This window comes from Schistocerca piceifrons, chromosome 1 (assembly GCF_021461385.2).
Source record: "Schistocerca piceifrons isolate TAMUIC-IGC-003096 chromosome 1, iqSchPice1.1, whole genome shotgun sequence".
NCBI lineage: Eukaryota > Metazoa > Arthropoda > Insecta > Orthoptera > Acrididae > Schistocerca > Schistocerca piceifrons.
In genome coordinates, this window is record NC_060138.1 from 1,093,332,828 (window position 1) to 1,093,350,152 (window position 17,325).

General features: G+C 46.8%; 1 protein-coding gene across 1 annotated transcript in view; it reads left to right on the forward strand.

The window, feature by feature from the left end:
• Nucleotides 1-1,095: 1,095 nt before the first annotated feature.
• Nucleotides 1,096-17,325, forward strand: part of LOC124775692 (rap guanine nucleotide exchange factor 2) — a 422,124-nt gene continuing 405,894 nt past the window's right edge. Inside the window, exon 1 of the mRNA XM_047250523.1 lies at nucleotides 1,096-1,179. The gene's annotated coding sequence lies outside the window, so the exon portion shown is untranslated. The remainder of the gene's footprint in view (nucleotides 1,180-17,325) is intronic.

Below are 17,325 nucleotides of genomic sequence, written 5' to 3' on the forward strand. Positions count from 1 at the left end.
ATTATTAAGCGAATATTTACATCCTTGCTGTAGATAGTGGCTGTATCAACAAACTTGTTTCGTAAGCCACGCTAGACAGTCCCGACTGGCCTCTGCCAAAAATCCGGAAGATTTCACCTGAACTTTTTGTATGGAATATTTCCCAATTGTCTTCGTCAGATGTGGAATGCTAATCTCGTTGTTCGCTTCTTGGGCTCCAAGCGAATTTGACCATACGAAGGCAACAAAGGAAGTTGCCGAAATATTGTGGTAAGAAAAATGACATTAATTCCGCCCCAAATTCAGACACTTGGAAATCACCTTCCAGAAATGTTTGCTGCAACGCAATGTGTTGGACTTTTTCAGTGCCAATCGTGTGCGAAGCAGCCGGGATTGCCTAGCCGCCTTACGTGATAATTTGATATGACGCCAAAAGTGTCTGGGAAGAGCACGGAACGAGTGTGACAGCAGGGGTTAGAGGAAGCCATATCATACGAGTAGGGCGTCGTTCGGACCCGCACCTGACGTGTGACATTCGGTTAGGCCACGGAGTGGTCACAGCTGCTTATGGACTCGTGCAGTCTGGTTAAAAGAGAGGCGCAGGTCGTTTTACTTCAAAGCCCACTCGATATTTGAAAAGAGGTTCGACATTACGTAGCTGTGGCAAGCAGACTAGGGTCAGGGTCAGTGGAGCGCAGGACGAAGTGTTTGGATACTTTGGTGGAAGTACGGTCAGTGTGTTTCGGAATGCGATGCCGCCTGGTGAACAGTGAGGGTCCTACTGAGAGGTGAAGAAGTGTTTACCGAGCGTCTGGCTGGCGGCGGCGCCTCGGCTATGGGGTGAGGCGCCATGCGGAAGCACCAGACGCCGCCCCCGTGCCCTGCCCCCATGGGGTCCCCGCCCTGCCCCCGGCGCCCGTCCGCCCCCGCCGCCCCGGAGCAGCTGCGCCGCTGGAACTCGTTCCACTCGCGCGAGCGCCGCAACAGCGCGGGGGCGGGCCCCTGCCCCCGGGGGCAGCTGCCGCGGCTGCTGGCGCTGCGCTCAGAGTCCGCCGACGGCGCCGCCCCCAACGCTGCCGCTGCTGCCCCCGCCGTCGCCCCCGTTCTGAATCCCGCCCTGCTGCCCGCATGCCCTCGCGGGCCACCCCCGCCGCCTCCGCCGGGAGCGCCGGCTCTGCCCAGGAGGAGATTCTCGGTGTGGTAAGTACACTAGCTGCCTCAGTTGTTTAACCCTCCAGTGGACAGTATTGCTCTCGGACAACCCTTGATTTCTCATAGTTTGCTCGTGAATTTTTGGACAAAAATACTGTATTAATGGCCTATAAAAAAAAAACGGTGCCTGTTTGTTTGTAATTCATACAAATCTACGATTTTATGCCGATCTGGTTGAAATTTTGCACACTTTACCTCAAGACAGATCACTGTGTACATTACATTCTGTAATCTGACTGGATATATATATATATATATACACTCCTGGGAATTGAAATAAGAACACCGTGAATTCATTGTCCCAGGAAGGGGAAACTTTATTGACACATTCCTGAGGTCAAATACATCACATGATCACACTGACAGAACCACAGGCACATAGACACAGGCAACAGAGCATGCACAATGTCGGCACTAGTACAGTGTATATCCACCTTTCGCAGCAATGCAGGCTGCTATTCTCCCGTGGAGACGATCGTAGACATGCTGGATGTAGTCCTGTGGAACGGCTTGCCATGCCATTTCCACCTGGCGCCTCAGTTGGACCAGCGTTCGTGCTGGACGTGCAGACCGCGTGAGACGACGCTTCATCCAGTCCCAAACATGCTCAATGGGGGACAGATCCGGAGATCTTGCTGGCCAGGGTAGTTGACTTACACCTTCTAGAGCACGTTGGGTGGCACGGGATACATGCGGACGTGCATTGTCCTGTTGGAACAGCAAGTTCCCTTGCCGCTCTAGGAATGGTAGAACGATGGGTTCGATGACGGTTTGGATGTACCGTGCACTATTCAGTGTCCCCTCGACGATCACCAGTGGTGTACGGCCAGTGTAGGAGATCGCTCCCCACACCATGATGCCGGGTGTTGGCCCTGTGTGCCTCGGTCGTATGCAGTCCTGATTGTGGCGCTCACCTGCACGGCGCCAAACACGCATACGAACATCATTGGCACCAAGGCAGAAGCGACTCTCATCGCTGAAGACGACACGTCTCCATTCGCCCCTCCATGCACGCCTGTCGCGACACCACTGGAGGCGGGCTGCACGATGTTGGGGCGTGAGCGGAAGACGGCCTAACGGTGTGCGGGACCGTAGCCCAGCTTCATGGAGACGGTTGCGAATGGTGCTCGCCGATACCCCAGGAGCAACAGTGTCCCTAATTTGCTGGGAAGTGGCGGTGCGGTCCCCTACGGCACTGCGTAGGATCCTACGGTCTTGGCGTGCATCCGTGCGTCGCTGCGGTCCGGTCCCAGGTCGATGGGCACGTGCACCTTCCGCCGACCACTGGCGACAACATCGATGTACTGTGGAGACCTCATGCCCCACGTGTTGAGCAATTCGGCGGTACGTCCACCCGGCCTCCCGCATGCCCACTATACGCCCTCGCTCAAAGTCCGTCAACTGCACATACGGTTCACGTCCACGCTGTCGCGGCATGCTACCAGTGTTAAAGACTGCGATGGAGCTCCGTATGCCACGGCAAACTGGCTGACACTGACGGCGGCGGTGCACAAATGCTGCGCAGCTAGCGCCATTCGACGGCCAACACCGCGGTTCCTGGTGTGTCCGCTGTGCCGTGCGTGTGATCATTGCTTGTACAGCCCTCTCGCAGTGTCCGGAGCAAGTATGGTGGGTCTGACACACCGGTGTCAATGTGTTCTTTTTTCCATTTCCAGGAGTATATATATATATATATATATATATATATATGGGAAAGGTTGTCGACAAAAATATCTTAACGTACTTCTTCCATTTACGTCACATTCCTGCATGATTCCTATATACAGGACGGATTTACTTCAAATTTCTACATTTAGATGACACGCTCAAAAGAATTGATGAAAAATTAAATGCTAATGAACGAAATATATCCTAGTAAGATGCCTGTGTCCGCGTCTCGTGGTCTTGCGGTAGCGTTCTCGCTTCCCGCGCAAGGGGTCCCGGGTTCGATTCCCGGTGGGGGTCAGGGATTTTTCCTGCCTCGTGATGACTGGGTGTTTTTGTGTCGTCTTCATCATCGTCATCATTCATCCCTATTACGGTCGGAGGAAGGCAGTGGCAAACCACCTCCAGTAGGACCTTGCCTAGTACAGCAGTGCGGGTCTCCCGCATCGTCCCCTACGCTCCTTGGAGTATGGGACCTCATCATTATCATCACGATGCCTGTAATTCATGTCGCAAGAATAAATTACAGCGGCAATACCACTCTTGGAGATAGTACCATCAGGGTTCACTAGATCGCGGAACAAGAGAAAGCTCTAGAATTTAACACAAACGTGACTGCAGACTCATATTTATTGATTAGTTGCCGTTGATACATATACAACGGAACAAGGATCGCTGTGAAGAACCTATTGCATAACGTACTAGAGGCCACCGTCATCGTGGGGTATGCCGCAGGTGGAGACCTATTTATTCTTCTCATTCCGTTGATGCCCAGTGATTTGAATATGCCCTTAGATTTAAAGCGGTTACAGTTTTCCACCCGACATTCATTCGCTATGAGTATCAATAAGGCACAAGTCGACTCACTCTGTGTGGCAGTTATTAAACATCCCGAGCAAAGTGAGCACTACCGCCAGCGCACTGTACAAGGCAGAAACGGCCCCATGTTACTTATTACTGGTCCCAAAAATAAAGGGCCGCCCAGTAAGCACTCATCCCGGTTCTTGAAATAATAGAACTCCCTCGCATTAAGCGTCACATTCCCGAACTGTGTGTTGTACAGTGTCATAATTTTGCAGGTAAATTTAGTGGTATATGTGGATACTGTTGGCAAAATTTGTTGCGAATGGAAGTGATAGTAGACAAGTAGTAAATTAAAACCTCATGCCTGATGCAGCAGTTTCACTGCACGAACAGAGAAAATGTAGTAAGTGATAAACATGTCATAAGTTCGTGACGGATGTTAAGGTTTGAAAATGTGCGTAAAGTTTGTTGGAAGTCACTGAGTGCTCTCATTCTCAAATGCGGAATGAATAGTGCCTGGGTAAATTATACGCCGTGATGTGTGCTCCCTCTAGAAATATACAGTTTCTAAATGTAAACTTTTACCATAAGGGATTAGCCGAGCGGTCTGAGGCGCTGCAGTCATGAACTGTGTGGCTGGTCCCGGCGTAGGTTCGAGTCCTCCCTTGGTCATGGGTGTGTGTGTTTGTCCCTAGGATAATTTAGGTTAAGTAGTGTGTACGCTTAGGCGCTGATGACCTTAGCAGTTAAGTCCGATAAGATTTCACACACCTTTTTTTACCATAAGACTACACTCTTTATGAGTAGATTACGCAGCATGTAAAATTTTAAAATTCGTTCCAAGAGACAAAAATTCTCGTTTTTTAAATCCACCTTTATAATGTACGTGGTCGCACAGATAATATAAATGATCGAGGTCGAAGGAACGTGCAGACCATGGAATTAATCCAACTCTTAAGTGTCCATCTTCCTTTGTAGAGATCAACCAGCTGCTCTTGAACAGTGTGTCGGAAATTTAATGGCGTCCCATCATGCGGAACCCATATTCTTACTTCTATTAGCGCCTATGTCTTCTAGAAAGCCTGGAGGAGTATTGTGAACATAATTGTAGTAGACAGCACCAGTAATGCGTCTAGAGAATACATGGACCTACCACAGAGTCATCCACATCTCCAACTCACACCTCATTACACCTATATTTGACAGGTTTCATGTCTTGGGGAGCATGTGTTCTTGTCAATAAATTACGCTGAAAAATCTCAAGTTTGACCGTAGAATTCATGTCGCTCCTGTGTACACGTCGTCTGTTACACGTCAGGCGGAAAACTTGTATATTTCATAAATGCATCTAGAAAGGAACCAGGGTTTTCAAGACATGATAGTATTAAAAGAGTGGGCGTATTGATGAATAACTGTTACAAATAACGATTTTCAACACACAAATATTCAAGTAGTAGCACTGGGAAATCTGGAAAAAGAAACTGTGATACATGTCAGTGTTGGAATGAGGCGCATTGTTGTGAAGACGGGTAAAATGCTAAGTGTAAGAGCCCACACTTCCGAGATAACAGGTTTTCACATCTCCTGTCACGTAAACATTGCATAACGAGGCACGCACTGCGCTAAACTTGCTGTCTTCGTTACTGAAAGGACCATAGTGCCTAGACACCGTTGTAAGGTACTGTACTAGCCAGGCAGTACTGTGCTGGACAGTCAGTGTCGAATGGGGCAGACGGCTCGCCTAAGATCCTGTAAGGTGGTGTGTTAGTACGCGCGCTGAACGGATGCATTATGAGGAAAAAAATTGACGTCAGTGTCATGCATTACAGCGCGTATCAGCTCCCGAAATACGATTAGCTTGATTTCCTTAAAGCAAATATTCGCTTCGAACTATACAAATGATGCTCCAGGAAGATAATTATATTTAGAGCGGGAAATGGAGTCTTTTACACTGAAATTTTATATCTCGTCAATTAATTTAATGTACGGTGGTGGTGTTATTATTTTTCCATTTTTTAAGACAGTAATTTAAAGACTCGGGTCAAAAGAAAACATTAAGTAAAACAAAGTTGCTGAATTATTCCCTCTGGTATTCTGTAACGGTATTGTAAACCATAAAAAATTAAAATAGATTTCTATATGTAGTAAGGTCGTTCGCTTGCGCTTTTCTTCATTTCATGAGACCACCACTGTCCTTCTGGGTGTAGAATTCCTCACAAAACTACCAGAAACGAATAATAGCCTTTCGCGGTTACGTAAAGAGATTGAAGTATTAATGACGGTTATTTAAAGATGCGGCTACCGGTCGATACGAACGTGCGCAGGAACGTCTCGTTCAAGAATTCGCTGCGATACTACACGAAAATGTGCAGTGAGCAAAGTGCCACGCAAAGGCTCCGGTACTGCTTGAACAGAAAGCCCATTGACAGCAATAGCTATTCGAATGTGTCGGTAGCTAAAAGAAAATCACCACAGTAACTCGAGTATAAGAATAACTGGAGGGGTTATACAGGTGTTCAGTTTGTCGTCCAAATCATTGTTAGGTGTTTTTCTGTTATGCTACTTGTTTTTTCTGCACAGAGTGGCGTTTGTCGCGTTCAGAGTTGTATCGGAGAATCGGCGTCATTTCCTAAACGGCGTCCCGATGCTGATTTCTAAACTCTCACATTTTTAAAAACGCAGGTGCTCGGTGCATTGTAGAGTTCTGCCAGGAGATCAGCAGAAGTGAAGTCGTTTTAGTGAGGTTAATGCGGATTCTTTTATTGTGTGTAATATATCCACGTTTGAAGAAGATTTCCAGAAAGTTTTAAGCCGACACACCAGGAAGAGTAGTCTACTCTTAACGGAGTGGCAGACTAATGAAAGGCGGGGATGTACTAGTGGAAGTGGCCGTTAATGTACGTCGGCTCTTAAACACATTGCCTTGGCGGATAGGGCACTGTCTGAAACTTCCTGGCAGATTAAAACTGTGTGCCCGACCGAGACTCGAACTCGGGACCTTTGCCTTTCGCGGGCAAGTGCTCTACCATCTGAGCTTCTGTAAAGTTTGGAAGGTAGGAGACGAGATACTGGCAGAAGTAAAGCTGTGAGTACAGGGCGTGAGTCGTGCTTCGGTAGCTCAGATGGTAGAGCACTTGCCCGCGAAAGGCAAAGGTCCCGAGTTCGAGTCTCGGCCGGGCACACAGTTTTAATCTGCCAGGAAGTTTCATATCAGCGCACACTCCGCTGCAGAGTGAAAATCTCATTCAGGGCACTGTCTCTTTAGCCATCGACATCTTTTAAGCGGCGATTCTCCCCCACTCTGTCCCCACTGCTCTCAACTGAGGACGGTAAGACACCTTTTAATTGAGTGCCCCTATTTTACTCCGTTACGCGCCTGTCTACAGCTGTCGCCTGATATATCGTCAATTTTAGCAGATGACACGCGTTCGGCCGATCGCGTTCTCGAGTTCATTAGTGCCAGTGAAATGACGTCAGTCATTTGAAGCTTTTTTTTTTTTTGGGACAACCAACCCCTTTCTGTAGTGGATTTTAAGCCTTCCTTCTTCTGCTCTTAGTTTCTCCAATTTTTTGAGTTTCGTTCCCATTGCTGCTGGTTTCCATTTTCGATTTTTACTGTTTCCTAAGTCACGGACCGGTCGCTAATGACCATAGCAGTTTTGCGCCCTAAAACCAAAACAAAAACAAAAAAAAAACAAAAATTGCTGCGGCAGCTAGACGATTACGGAAGCTTTCATGTGTTGTTTTACGACCAGAAACGTAGCCTCGAGGGAACAATTTTATCAACAACGCTTTTCTTACACAGATAAAATGGAAGAAAGAGATGGCACAATAATCAGAGGCCATAGTTTTAAGTGGCGAACGCACTTAAGGCATAACATACAGTGGAGTCGCATCCGGGAGAACTACGGTTCAAACCCGTATTTGACCATTCTGATTTAGGTCTTCCGTAATTTTCCTAAATCTCTTAAGGCAAATGCTGGGATGGTTTCTTTGAAAGGTCACGACCGATTTCCTTCCTCATCCTTACCAAATCCGAGCTTGAGCTCTGTCTCGAGTGACTTCGTTGACGTCGGGACGTTAAACACTGATCTCCTCCTCCTCCATAACGTAAATGTAAGCACAGCGGACACAGAAATGGCCCAGCCCAGGAGACATGACGCTACAATGGCGCAACACTGACCCTAGTCCTGATAGCAAATAGCAACCAAACTGAGTGGATACTGACTGCAGTCTTTCAGTCCCTCTTCCAAATAGTCTGACATCTTCTACGCTAAGATCGGACTATTTAGCTGGCCAGCCAAGATTCGATAGATAGCATGTCTGTGCCCGTCAAAACAGGAACAGTGTGCCTGTGGACACGGCTGTCATCTTGGAATATGGAAGTGTCCACAGCATACTCATGAATACATAGGAAAAAGGGTTCCTGAGATGCTGAAATAAACATCCTGGTTCATGTTCAAGGTAAGAGGGCTCAAGTCAAGGTACGACAAACACTCGCTAAACACGGCTGTCTTGTCAGTTTCGATCTGCTATACGCTCTCTGTTCTTACGCCATGTCAGATGATGACGAGTGGTACACGATTCCTTGTAGACGCGTTGAACAATCAGCGATGATACACCGAGGCAATTTTATTGATAGTGTCGTCATGGGCACGACCAAACACTATGGATCGTTTCTGCCATTCTGTCACGTCTCCACGGCCGGCCGCGGTGGCCTTGCGGTTCTAGGCGCTTCAGTCTGGAACCGCGAGACTGCTACGGTCGCAGGTTCGAGTCCTGCCTCGGACATGGAAGTATGTGATGTCCTTGGGTTGTTCTAGGGGACTGATGACCACCCATAGTGCTCAGAGCCATTTGAACCATTTTGAACGTCTCCACGCCGCCTCGAGCAACTGCGTTCAATCTGCACAATCGACCGGCACATACTTACCAACCACTCCGCTGACGTCAGCGGAGGATGTACGGCAGGTGGAAAATGAGAGAGAAGATGTAGATAGCGAGAGGAATTCATGTGTGTGTGACAAATCCCGTCTCTCAAAAATTGTCTCACTTATGACGTGTCACTGATCTCATTTGTATTAAGATTTCGGAACACGCGACGTGCCTCGTCGTTTACACCTCACTGAGTGGAATGCTTAAGTTCTGAGTTATGTTCACCAACTTGCGTCTTCTGTAGTTGTTCCCTGCGCAGAAAACAGCATTTAGGTTGTAAATCCGTAATGTTGAGGCTGTAGTAACCGCTTAACGATGAACTGCTACTGCATAAATAATTAAATTTTAAATTGGTATGTTTAAACGGGATGCCACTTGCTTATTATTAGCAGAAGCGAAAAACTGCACAATTTTAGTCGCCTTTGTTAATCACAAATACTTTCCATTCCTCACACTTTCGTAGAAAACAAAGAAAACAATGAACTTCACATTTGCGTAATTACTATCAGTTGTTCTCAGTTACATGATCAAATAACCAGATATTGCCAATTAAATTCTTAACCGGTATCGACCGAGGCAGACAACACGTCTGTCTTCCGAGACTGATGAACCAGCTCTGATCTTACAACTGAAACACTTCTCCCGCTATCCAAGTTAGGCGCAATCCGAAAACCTCAAAGTGCTTCGTCCGCCTTTTCGTTTAGTAGTTGTTCATAATTCTGCTAATTGTTAACGCTTTTGAGATAATGGACTGATAGCCTGCTACTGAGAAATGCTTTTATAAGAAATGCAAGGAAATTTACTGTGTAGTTTTTCTAATATTAATAACAGAAGTTCATCATTTTGGCGTGCTACTTCCGAACACAGCAGCCACTCGCGGAGAAATACCACAATTTAGGTGGTCTTTCTCACGATACTCATACGGAATAAACCATATGTCATTGGTAATTTACACCACATTACGTCATCTTCCCACTACTACCTTCTGAACTGCCCTAAGAAAGTGCTTCTTGTAGCTGAAATGATGGCTGTAAAGCCAGAAATATTACAGAAGAATGGCGGCTTCGTAACAGTTCTGCATCTTCCATATTGCTCCAAAGCGACTGTAGTGCTGTATTAGAAGAGTGACTAGTGTATTGCCCGGTGCCAAACTTCTGTGGTGTACATAGGGTCTTTGGAACGCTAGATTATTTGAAATGAAGAAGACGGGGATCCTTCATGCAAATTATGCTAACCCATTTTATGAGAAAGTGTTTTCTTTCAAGTCAAAGTGAATGGTGTTCTCAGGAAGTAGTGGTTCATTTTCCGCCTGTGTAAACTTGACCACTTCTTTTCACATCTTCAGCCTAATATAAATACTTATTTTCGGAAGTTCTGTAATTCAAGTAGTGTTAGAGATGATACGGTATAAATGTTATCTGATTTTTTACCTTTAGTGGATTGTCTACCACGTACTTCTAGGAATCTTCTCTCCCTTGTCCCTATCTAAGTCGTACGACAAGAGGCATATGCAAAAATGTAGGCTCCACGAATGAAGCTAACGCAGAATATGTAAAATTGTGTTTGTCCTGCGAATTTTCCTTTCCCTAACAAATGTTGCTTCGGAAATACGCCCTTCAATAGCCCTTTCCTCAGTACCAAATTATGTGACGCGTTTGTGAAATATCCTGTACACCGATGTAACATACAACAGCCTGCATACAGGTTCAGTCACCTAACACTTCCACACCTTTTATTTCTTGAACGAAACGAGTGGCACCTACTTTTGTGCTCATGTAATTTACTTAACCGTTGCATCAACCGAGTCATTGGAGCCAGTTCAGGTTTTCTGAATGGAACGACCTACATTTTTTAATGTCATTTGATAGCTCGTTAAAAAACAAGTGCAGTAACACAACAGTAACAAAACGAGGATAATGGAATGTAGTCGAATTAAGTCTGGAGATGCTGAGGGTATTAGATTAGGAAATGAGAAACTTGAAGTAGTAAAGCAGTTTTGCTATTTGGGGAGCAAAATAACTGATGATGGTCGAAGTAGAGAGGATATAAAATGTAGACCGGCAATGGCAAGGAAAGCGTTTCTGAAGAAGAGAAATTTGTTAACACCGAGTCATTTCTGAAAGTATTTGTATGGAGTGTAGCCATGTATGGAAGTGAAACATGGACGATAACAAGTTTGGACAAGAAGAGAATAGAAGCTTTCGAAATGTAGTGCTATAGAAGAATGCTGAAGATTAGATGGGTAGATCACATAACTAATGAGGAAGTATTGAATAGGATTGGGGAGAAGAGAAGTTTGTGGAACAACTTGACCAGAAGAAGGGATCGGTTGGTAGGACATGTTTTGAGGCATCAAGGGATCATCAATTTAGTATTGGATGGCAGCGTAGAGGGTAAAAATCGTAGAGGGAGACCAAGAGATGAATACACTAAGCAGATTCAGAAGGATGTAGGCTGCAGTAGGTACTGGGAGATGAAGCAGCATGCACAGGATAGAGTAGCATGGAGAGCTGCATCAAACCAGTCTCAGGACTGAAGACCACAACAACAACAACAACAACAACAACAACACAATGCTTGTTAATGTTAGCGTTAAGACTTTTCATTGAAGTATCAGAAAATGTGCTGAAGGTGAAAGGAAAGGCATCAGAAATCGGCTATTGCGGTCTAAACACTGCAAGTGAGGCTGTGTCAGGCTCCGTCGTCGTATCAAGCCTTTCGAATCTACTTACTCCACAAAAGCTGTCCACTTAAACATGACTACCATTTGAAAGTTTCCCGAAGCCCCTTCTCATACGCTGTATGTTAGCATCAAACTCAAAATAGTCCCGTATTCAGGGAATGTGTGTATAAGAGCAAATGCAGGAGCTTTCGGAAATGTCCTAATGGAGATGGTTTGCCATTGCCTTCGTCCAACTTGTTATGAAGTGTCAAGTGTGTAAGTGCGCAGTGTGGATGGGATAACAGTGGTGAGCGCCTGTACACTGTAGTTAGTTTTGGGTTTGTGTTGTGAATGAAGGGCAAGTGCCGGCACATAGCCTGCTCCTCTCAAATAGCAATAGCCGACCTTAACGCCCTCATCCAATGCATGGTCACCATCAACAGTGTCACAAGCCCCCACTTCATGATAATCTGTGGTGAGATTTGGAATTTAATGCCGGACATTGACACAACTTTACACCATCACCTCTCGTCCTCTTGCCGGCCAAATACTTGCAGTGAAAATTTTCCACCACCGAGATTCGAACTGGATTACCTCCGTATCGAGCGCCACCGCGCAGGCCTGCTTTAGTAACCTCCGCTACGGAGGTGGATGTACGTCAGTGTATATATAGTTCCATTTACAACAATCGCAGCAGACCATGTATCGTCTAAATTATGACACAGAGGAAATACTCCTATATCTTAATGGCGTAGGCCGTTCCTCTTGCTCATGTAACCACTGTTACTGTCTGGCATGAGACTCTCCCTTGGCGGAGTTTACGCCACACTTGCCGACTTTGGCCGTCTTGCTTTTCAATTTTTGCTAGTTTTTCACAACAAGTTTCTACGCTAATATTAGTAACTGTATAGGGACTACTGTATTGAGTAAATGAACTAATTATCTACATTGAAGGTGGCGGAGGGTGGAAGGAAAGGAAAGAGAAGGAATTGATGATATCAGCTGCATCGGAAATTTATGGGGAATCAGCGGCGACGAGTGAAAAAGTGTGTGGGACTGGGACTGGGACTCGAACCTGGGATCCCGTGCTTGCCAGGCAGTTGCGTTAACCAGCGCGCCATACAGACAGTGTTTTTTGCAAATACACAGTCTACCTCGGCACGCTCCCTGGCCGACTCACATTCCCACCTAGCGCAGACCGAGCGAGGTGGCGCAGTGGTTCGCACACTGGACTCGCATTCTGGAGGACAACGGTTCAATCCCACGTCCGGCCATCCTGATTTAGGTTTTCCGTGATTTCCCTAAATCGCTCCAGGCAAATGCCGGGATGGTTCCTTTGGAAGGGCACGGCCGACATCCTTCCCCATCCTTCCATAATCCGATGAGACCGATGACCTCGCTGTTTGGTCTCCGCCCCCAAACAACCCAACCAACCTAGCGCAGGCCCCCGTCCATGTCTTCAATGCTCGCTAATTCTAGATTCCCGCTGGAGCTAAACGATTTTTTGCATCCATACCGAAGGTTATGGGTCCGAAAGAAAAGACAGCACGCATTCATGTAATTAATTAGCCTCGATGAGAAATGAATCTACAAACTTCAGTGCGGACGCACAATATCGTTCGACCTCCAGTGGGAATCTAAAACTGGCGGGCATAGAGGTCATGGATAGATGGTATTAAGTGGGACAGTCAATCCGCCGACGAGCATCCCGAGATAATAGAAGCTTTTGCGATAAACACTGTGTCCGGATGGCGCAGTGGCTATCCAACTGCCTGGTAAGCACGAGATCCCCGGTTCTGCACACATTTTCATTCATTGCTGATGATTTCGCATATAGTTCCGATGCACCTCATGCATCAGTTCCTTTCCTTTCTTGTTCCCCCCTTCCCCCCCTCCTCCAATTTATATAATATGTATCACATCTGCGTATTCTGAAAGGCATCCTTTCTTACATTTCCGAAAGAAGAGACACCAAGCATCCATACAACAAATAAACTGAGTTTTAAAGTTGCATGGAGACTATAGCAACTTCAGGCAGCCTCTTGTAGCCGAGGAACTGCAACTGTAGCTGTAACGGTGCGCCTAGAAACGTTTTCAGGGAGGTCCATTTGTCTGTACACATTGCTACTTGAGCCTGCGACGTGGGACGTAAGCGCTATTTATGCAGCAGCAGTAGCAGCAGCATCTAGCGAGCTACCCCTCGGTTGCCCTGGCGACCGCTGGAGCAGTGTCCCATTTAACGCCTGTGCCGAGACTCGGCCAATAACACGGCCGGCTCTCCCCCTGTTTCACCCCTCTCGCTCCCCGTGTCGCACAATGCGGTCTCCGCTATTTATCAGAAAGCCCGCCGGGTCGGTCCGCTGCCTTTTGTGTCGGCAGGCCGTGCCCCTGGATGAATATGCAGCCCGCGGCGCGCCCCTGTGGCAGGTAATTAAAACGCACTCTCCACCGCCTCTGGCCTGTTACTCCCCAAACACACACAGTGTGTTCTCGCACACCTCAGGTCGCACTGTGAGCTTACCACACACTGTGCCGGCTTTATTGAGAATATATGGCATGCACTAACTTCAGCGAAATTTAATTAATGTAGCGCAGGAACTTTGGGAGCAGCATCCCGGTCCTTTAGTACGAAAAACTGAAACTGTGGTGGACGCAGTCGTGAACAGAAAAAAAAGCGTAGAAGTGTGAAATATGAGAATACCTTTATTAGAGTACGACTAAATTAAGGAAGTTTAATTTTGTGAATAAAAAGCCGATTTTGTTGTACACTGAATAACGTGATAAACACACGCTTTTTAAACCGCGTCGTTATTGACCTAGTTGCTAGCTGACGTGTTTTTCGCACCGCCCACTACGTCTCAGCTTTGCTTTGGTCCCGATCTGCATTCATTCATCAGCCGTGGCCTTGTTCGGTTCTTCTCTATTCGCTAGAGCCATTTGACACAATATATTGCTCTTGTATTTTTAATTTTGTTAACAATATCGTAACAACTTTTTGTAGTGCATTCTTTCTCGTATATGTAACATTGCTTAAGGAGTATGTTGGGCGTTTTACTGACAGCATGTGCTGGGCTATTAACTATGTTGACAATTGGACGAATCGGGATTTGTTCTTTATGTATCTTGGGCTGGGCACGCAATGATTGTGTTGTTGGATACATTATAATGGAGTCTCTTATATCTTTTTCTGTGAATGTGAAGTTACATCTTTTTGGTGCTTTCTTTAGTTGTGCATTAAATTTGTTGGTTGGATCCCGGTCGATAATTTTTTATATTATTTTGGTAATTTTTTTCTTTTTTCGGTGGTAATTGTTTAGTCGACGGGATCCAACCAACAAATTTAATGCACAGCCGAAGAAAGCACTAAAAAGATGTAACTTGATATTCACAGAAGGAGATACAAAGGACTCCATTATAATGAATCCAACAATACCATCATTGTGTGCTCAGCCCAAGATACATAAAGAACAAATCCCGATTCTTCCAATTGTTAATGTGGTTAATAGCCCAGCACATGCTGTCAGTAAAACGCTCAACATACTCCTTAAGCGATGTTACACGTACGAGAAAGAATACACTACAAAAATGTTGCTCTTGTATTTGAGGTCTCAGCTTCTTTTATCAACCGTGAAATCACAGAACAGTACTTCGTATTTGAATGGTGGAGTGTTCGTAATGATATTCGATAACACTTTAATCGAGGATTACGCTGATGTCACATTGAAGCCATTTTCTACTAGTTGGAACAGTAATGCGCAAATGCTGAATAGGTCAATTATTAAAACATCAACTAGTGAATGAATGACTTTAACATTATGCGTTTCGGGAAAACCCAACATTACATACCACATACATACACAACTTCAGTTCATCTTTACAACTCGATGTAACTGTTATCTAATAATGGGTTATCCCCAAATGCGTAATATTAAGGTCATCCATTCACCAGTTGATGACGTAGTACTAAGTGATGTATTAAGCGTTCGTGCAGTGTTTATCCAGAACGTATATGGTAGCTTGCCTCCTGTACGACTTCTTGTCGCATCTACAGTCATCTACTAAGTCATTGATACAAAATGTAAACAGCAACGGCAAAACAACACCCCAGAAACTACCTTCATCCTTCGAATGTTGGGCTCCATAAGGTTCCCTTTCTGTGCTGCGACCGTGGAATATAAAATTATAGTGTACCAACCAGTCGCGGAAACATAATTTATTTATCTTGTTGCAAATCCAGGCCGGCCGCGATGGTCTCGCGGTTCTAGGCGCGCAGTCCGGAACCGTGCGACTGCTACGGTCGCAGGTTCGAATCCTGCCTCGGGCATGGATGTGTGTGATGTCCTTAGGTTAGTTAGGTTTAAGTAGTTCTAAGTTCTAGGGGACTGATGACCACAGCAGTTGAGTCCCATAGTGCTCAGAGCCATTTGAACCATTTTTGCAAATCCAGTCGAAATCGATTTACAACAAGACAAGTAAATTATGTTTCCGCGACTGGTTGCTGCATTCTTTATAATTTTACCTTCATCCTGTCTTGCTTCATGTATTCTCCTAGTTTCGATATACTTTGTTTCGATATATTTACCGTTATACAAAGGTGGAAGCGTTTCATAATCTCAGCGCGTCGTGTCTCATTATTTCGAATTGGGTGATCGTAAACTAATCAATCAAAACTAGAACCCCTTCACGTAGAAATTTGGGGACAGCATCGTGAGTTTCTTGGTAGATCTTCCGCTTTTCAATGTCTTTGAGCTCGAAACGGGCGGCAGTAGAGGGGGGGGGGAGAGAGAGAGAGAGAGAGAGAGAGAGAGAGAGAGAGAGAGAGAGAGAGAGAGAGCGCAAGCAGAAGAGATATTTGCGGATTCCTCTCGCCAGCTTTGCTATATGATCGCTGCTAACTACACTCCTGGAAATGGAAAAAAGAACACATTGACACCGGTGTGTCAGACCCACCATACTTGCTCCGGACACTGCGAGAGGGCTGTACAAGCAATGATCACACGCACGGCACAGCGGACACACCAGGAACCGCGGTGTTGGCCGTCGAATGGCGCTAGCTGCGCAGCATTTGTGCACCGCCGCCGTCAGTGTCAGCCAGTTTGCCGTGGCATACGGAGCTCCATCGCAGTCTTTAACACTGGTAGCATGCCGCGACAGCGTGGACGTGAACCGTATGTGCAGTTGACGGACTTTGAGCGAGGGCGTATAGTGGGCATGCGGGAGGCCGGGTGGACGTACCGCCGAATTGCTCAACACTTGGGGCGTGAGGTCTCCACAGTACATCGATGTTGTCGCCAGTGGTCGGCGGAAGGTGCACGTGCCCGTCGACCTGGGACCGGACCGCAGCGACGCACTGATGCACGCCAAGACCGTAGGATCCTACGCAGTGCCGTAGGGGACCGCACCGCCACTTCCCAGCAAATTAGGGACACTGTTGCTCCTGGGGTATCGGCGAGGACCATTCGCAACCGTCTCCATGAAGCTGGGCTACGGTCCCGCACACCGTTAGGCCGTCTTCCGCTCACGCCCCAACATCGTGCAGCCCGCCTCCAGTGATGTCGCGACAGGCGTGAATGGAGGGACGAATGGAGACGTGTCGTCTTCAGCGATGAGAGTCGCTTCTGCCTTGGTGCCAATGATGGTCGTATGCGTGTTTGGCGCCGTGCAGGTGAGCGCCACAATCAGGACTGCATACGACCGAGGCACACAGGGCCAACACCCGGCATCATGGTGTGGGGAGCGATCTCCTACACTGGCCGTACACCACTGGTGATCGTCGAGGGGACACTGAATAGTGCACGGTACATCCAAACCGTCATCGAACCCATCGTTCTACCATTCCTAGACAGGCAAGGGAACTTGCTGTTCCAACAGGACAATGCACGTCCGCATGTATCCCGTGCCACCCAACGTGCTCTAGAAGGTGTAAGTCAACTACCCTGGCCAGCAAGATCTCCGGATCTGTCCCCCATTGAGCATGTTTGGGACTGGATGAAGCGTCGTCTCACGCGGTCTGCACGTCCAGCACGAACGCTGGTCCAACTGAGGCGCCAGGTGGAAATGGCATGGCA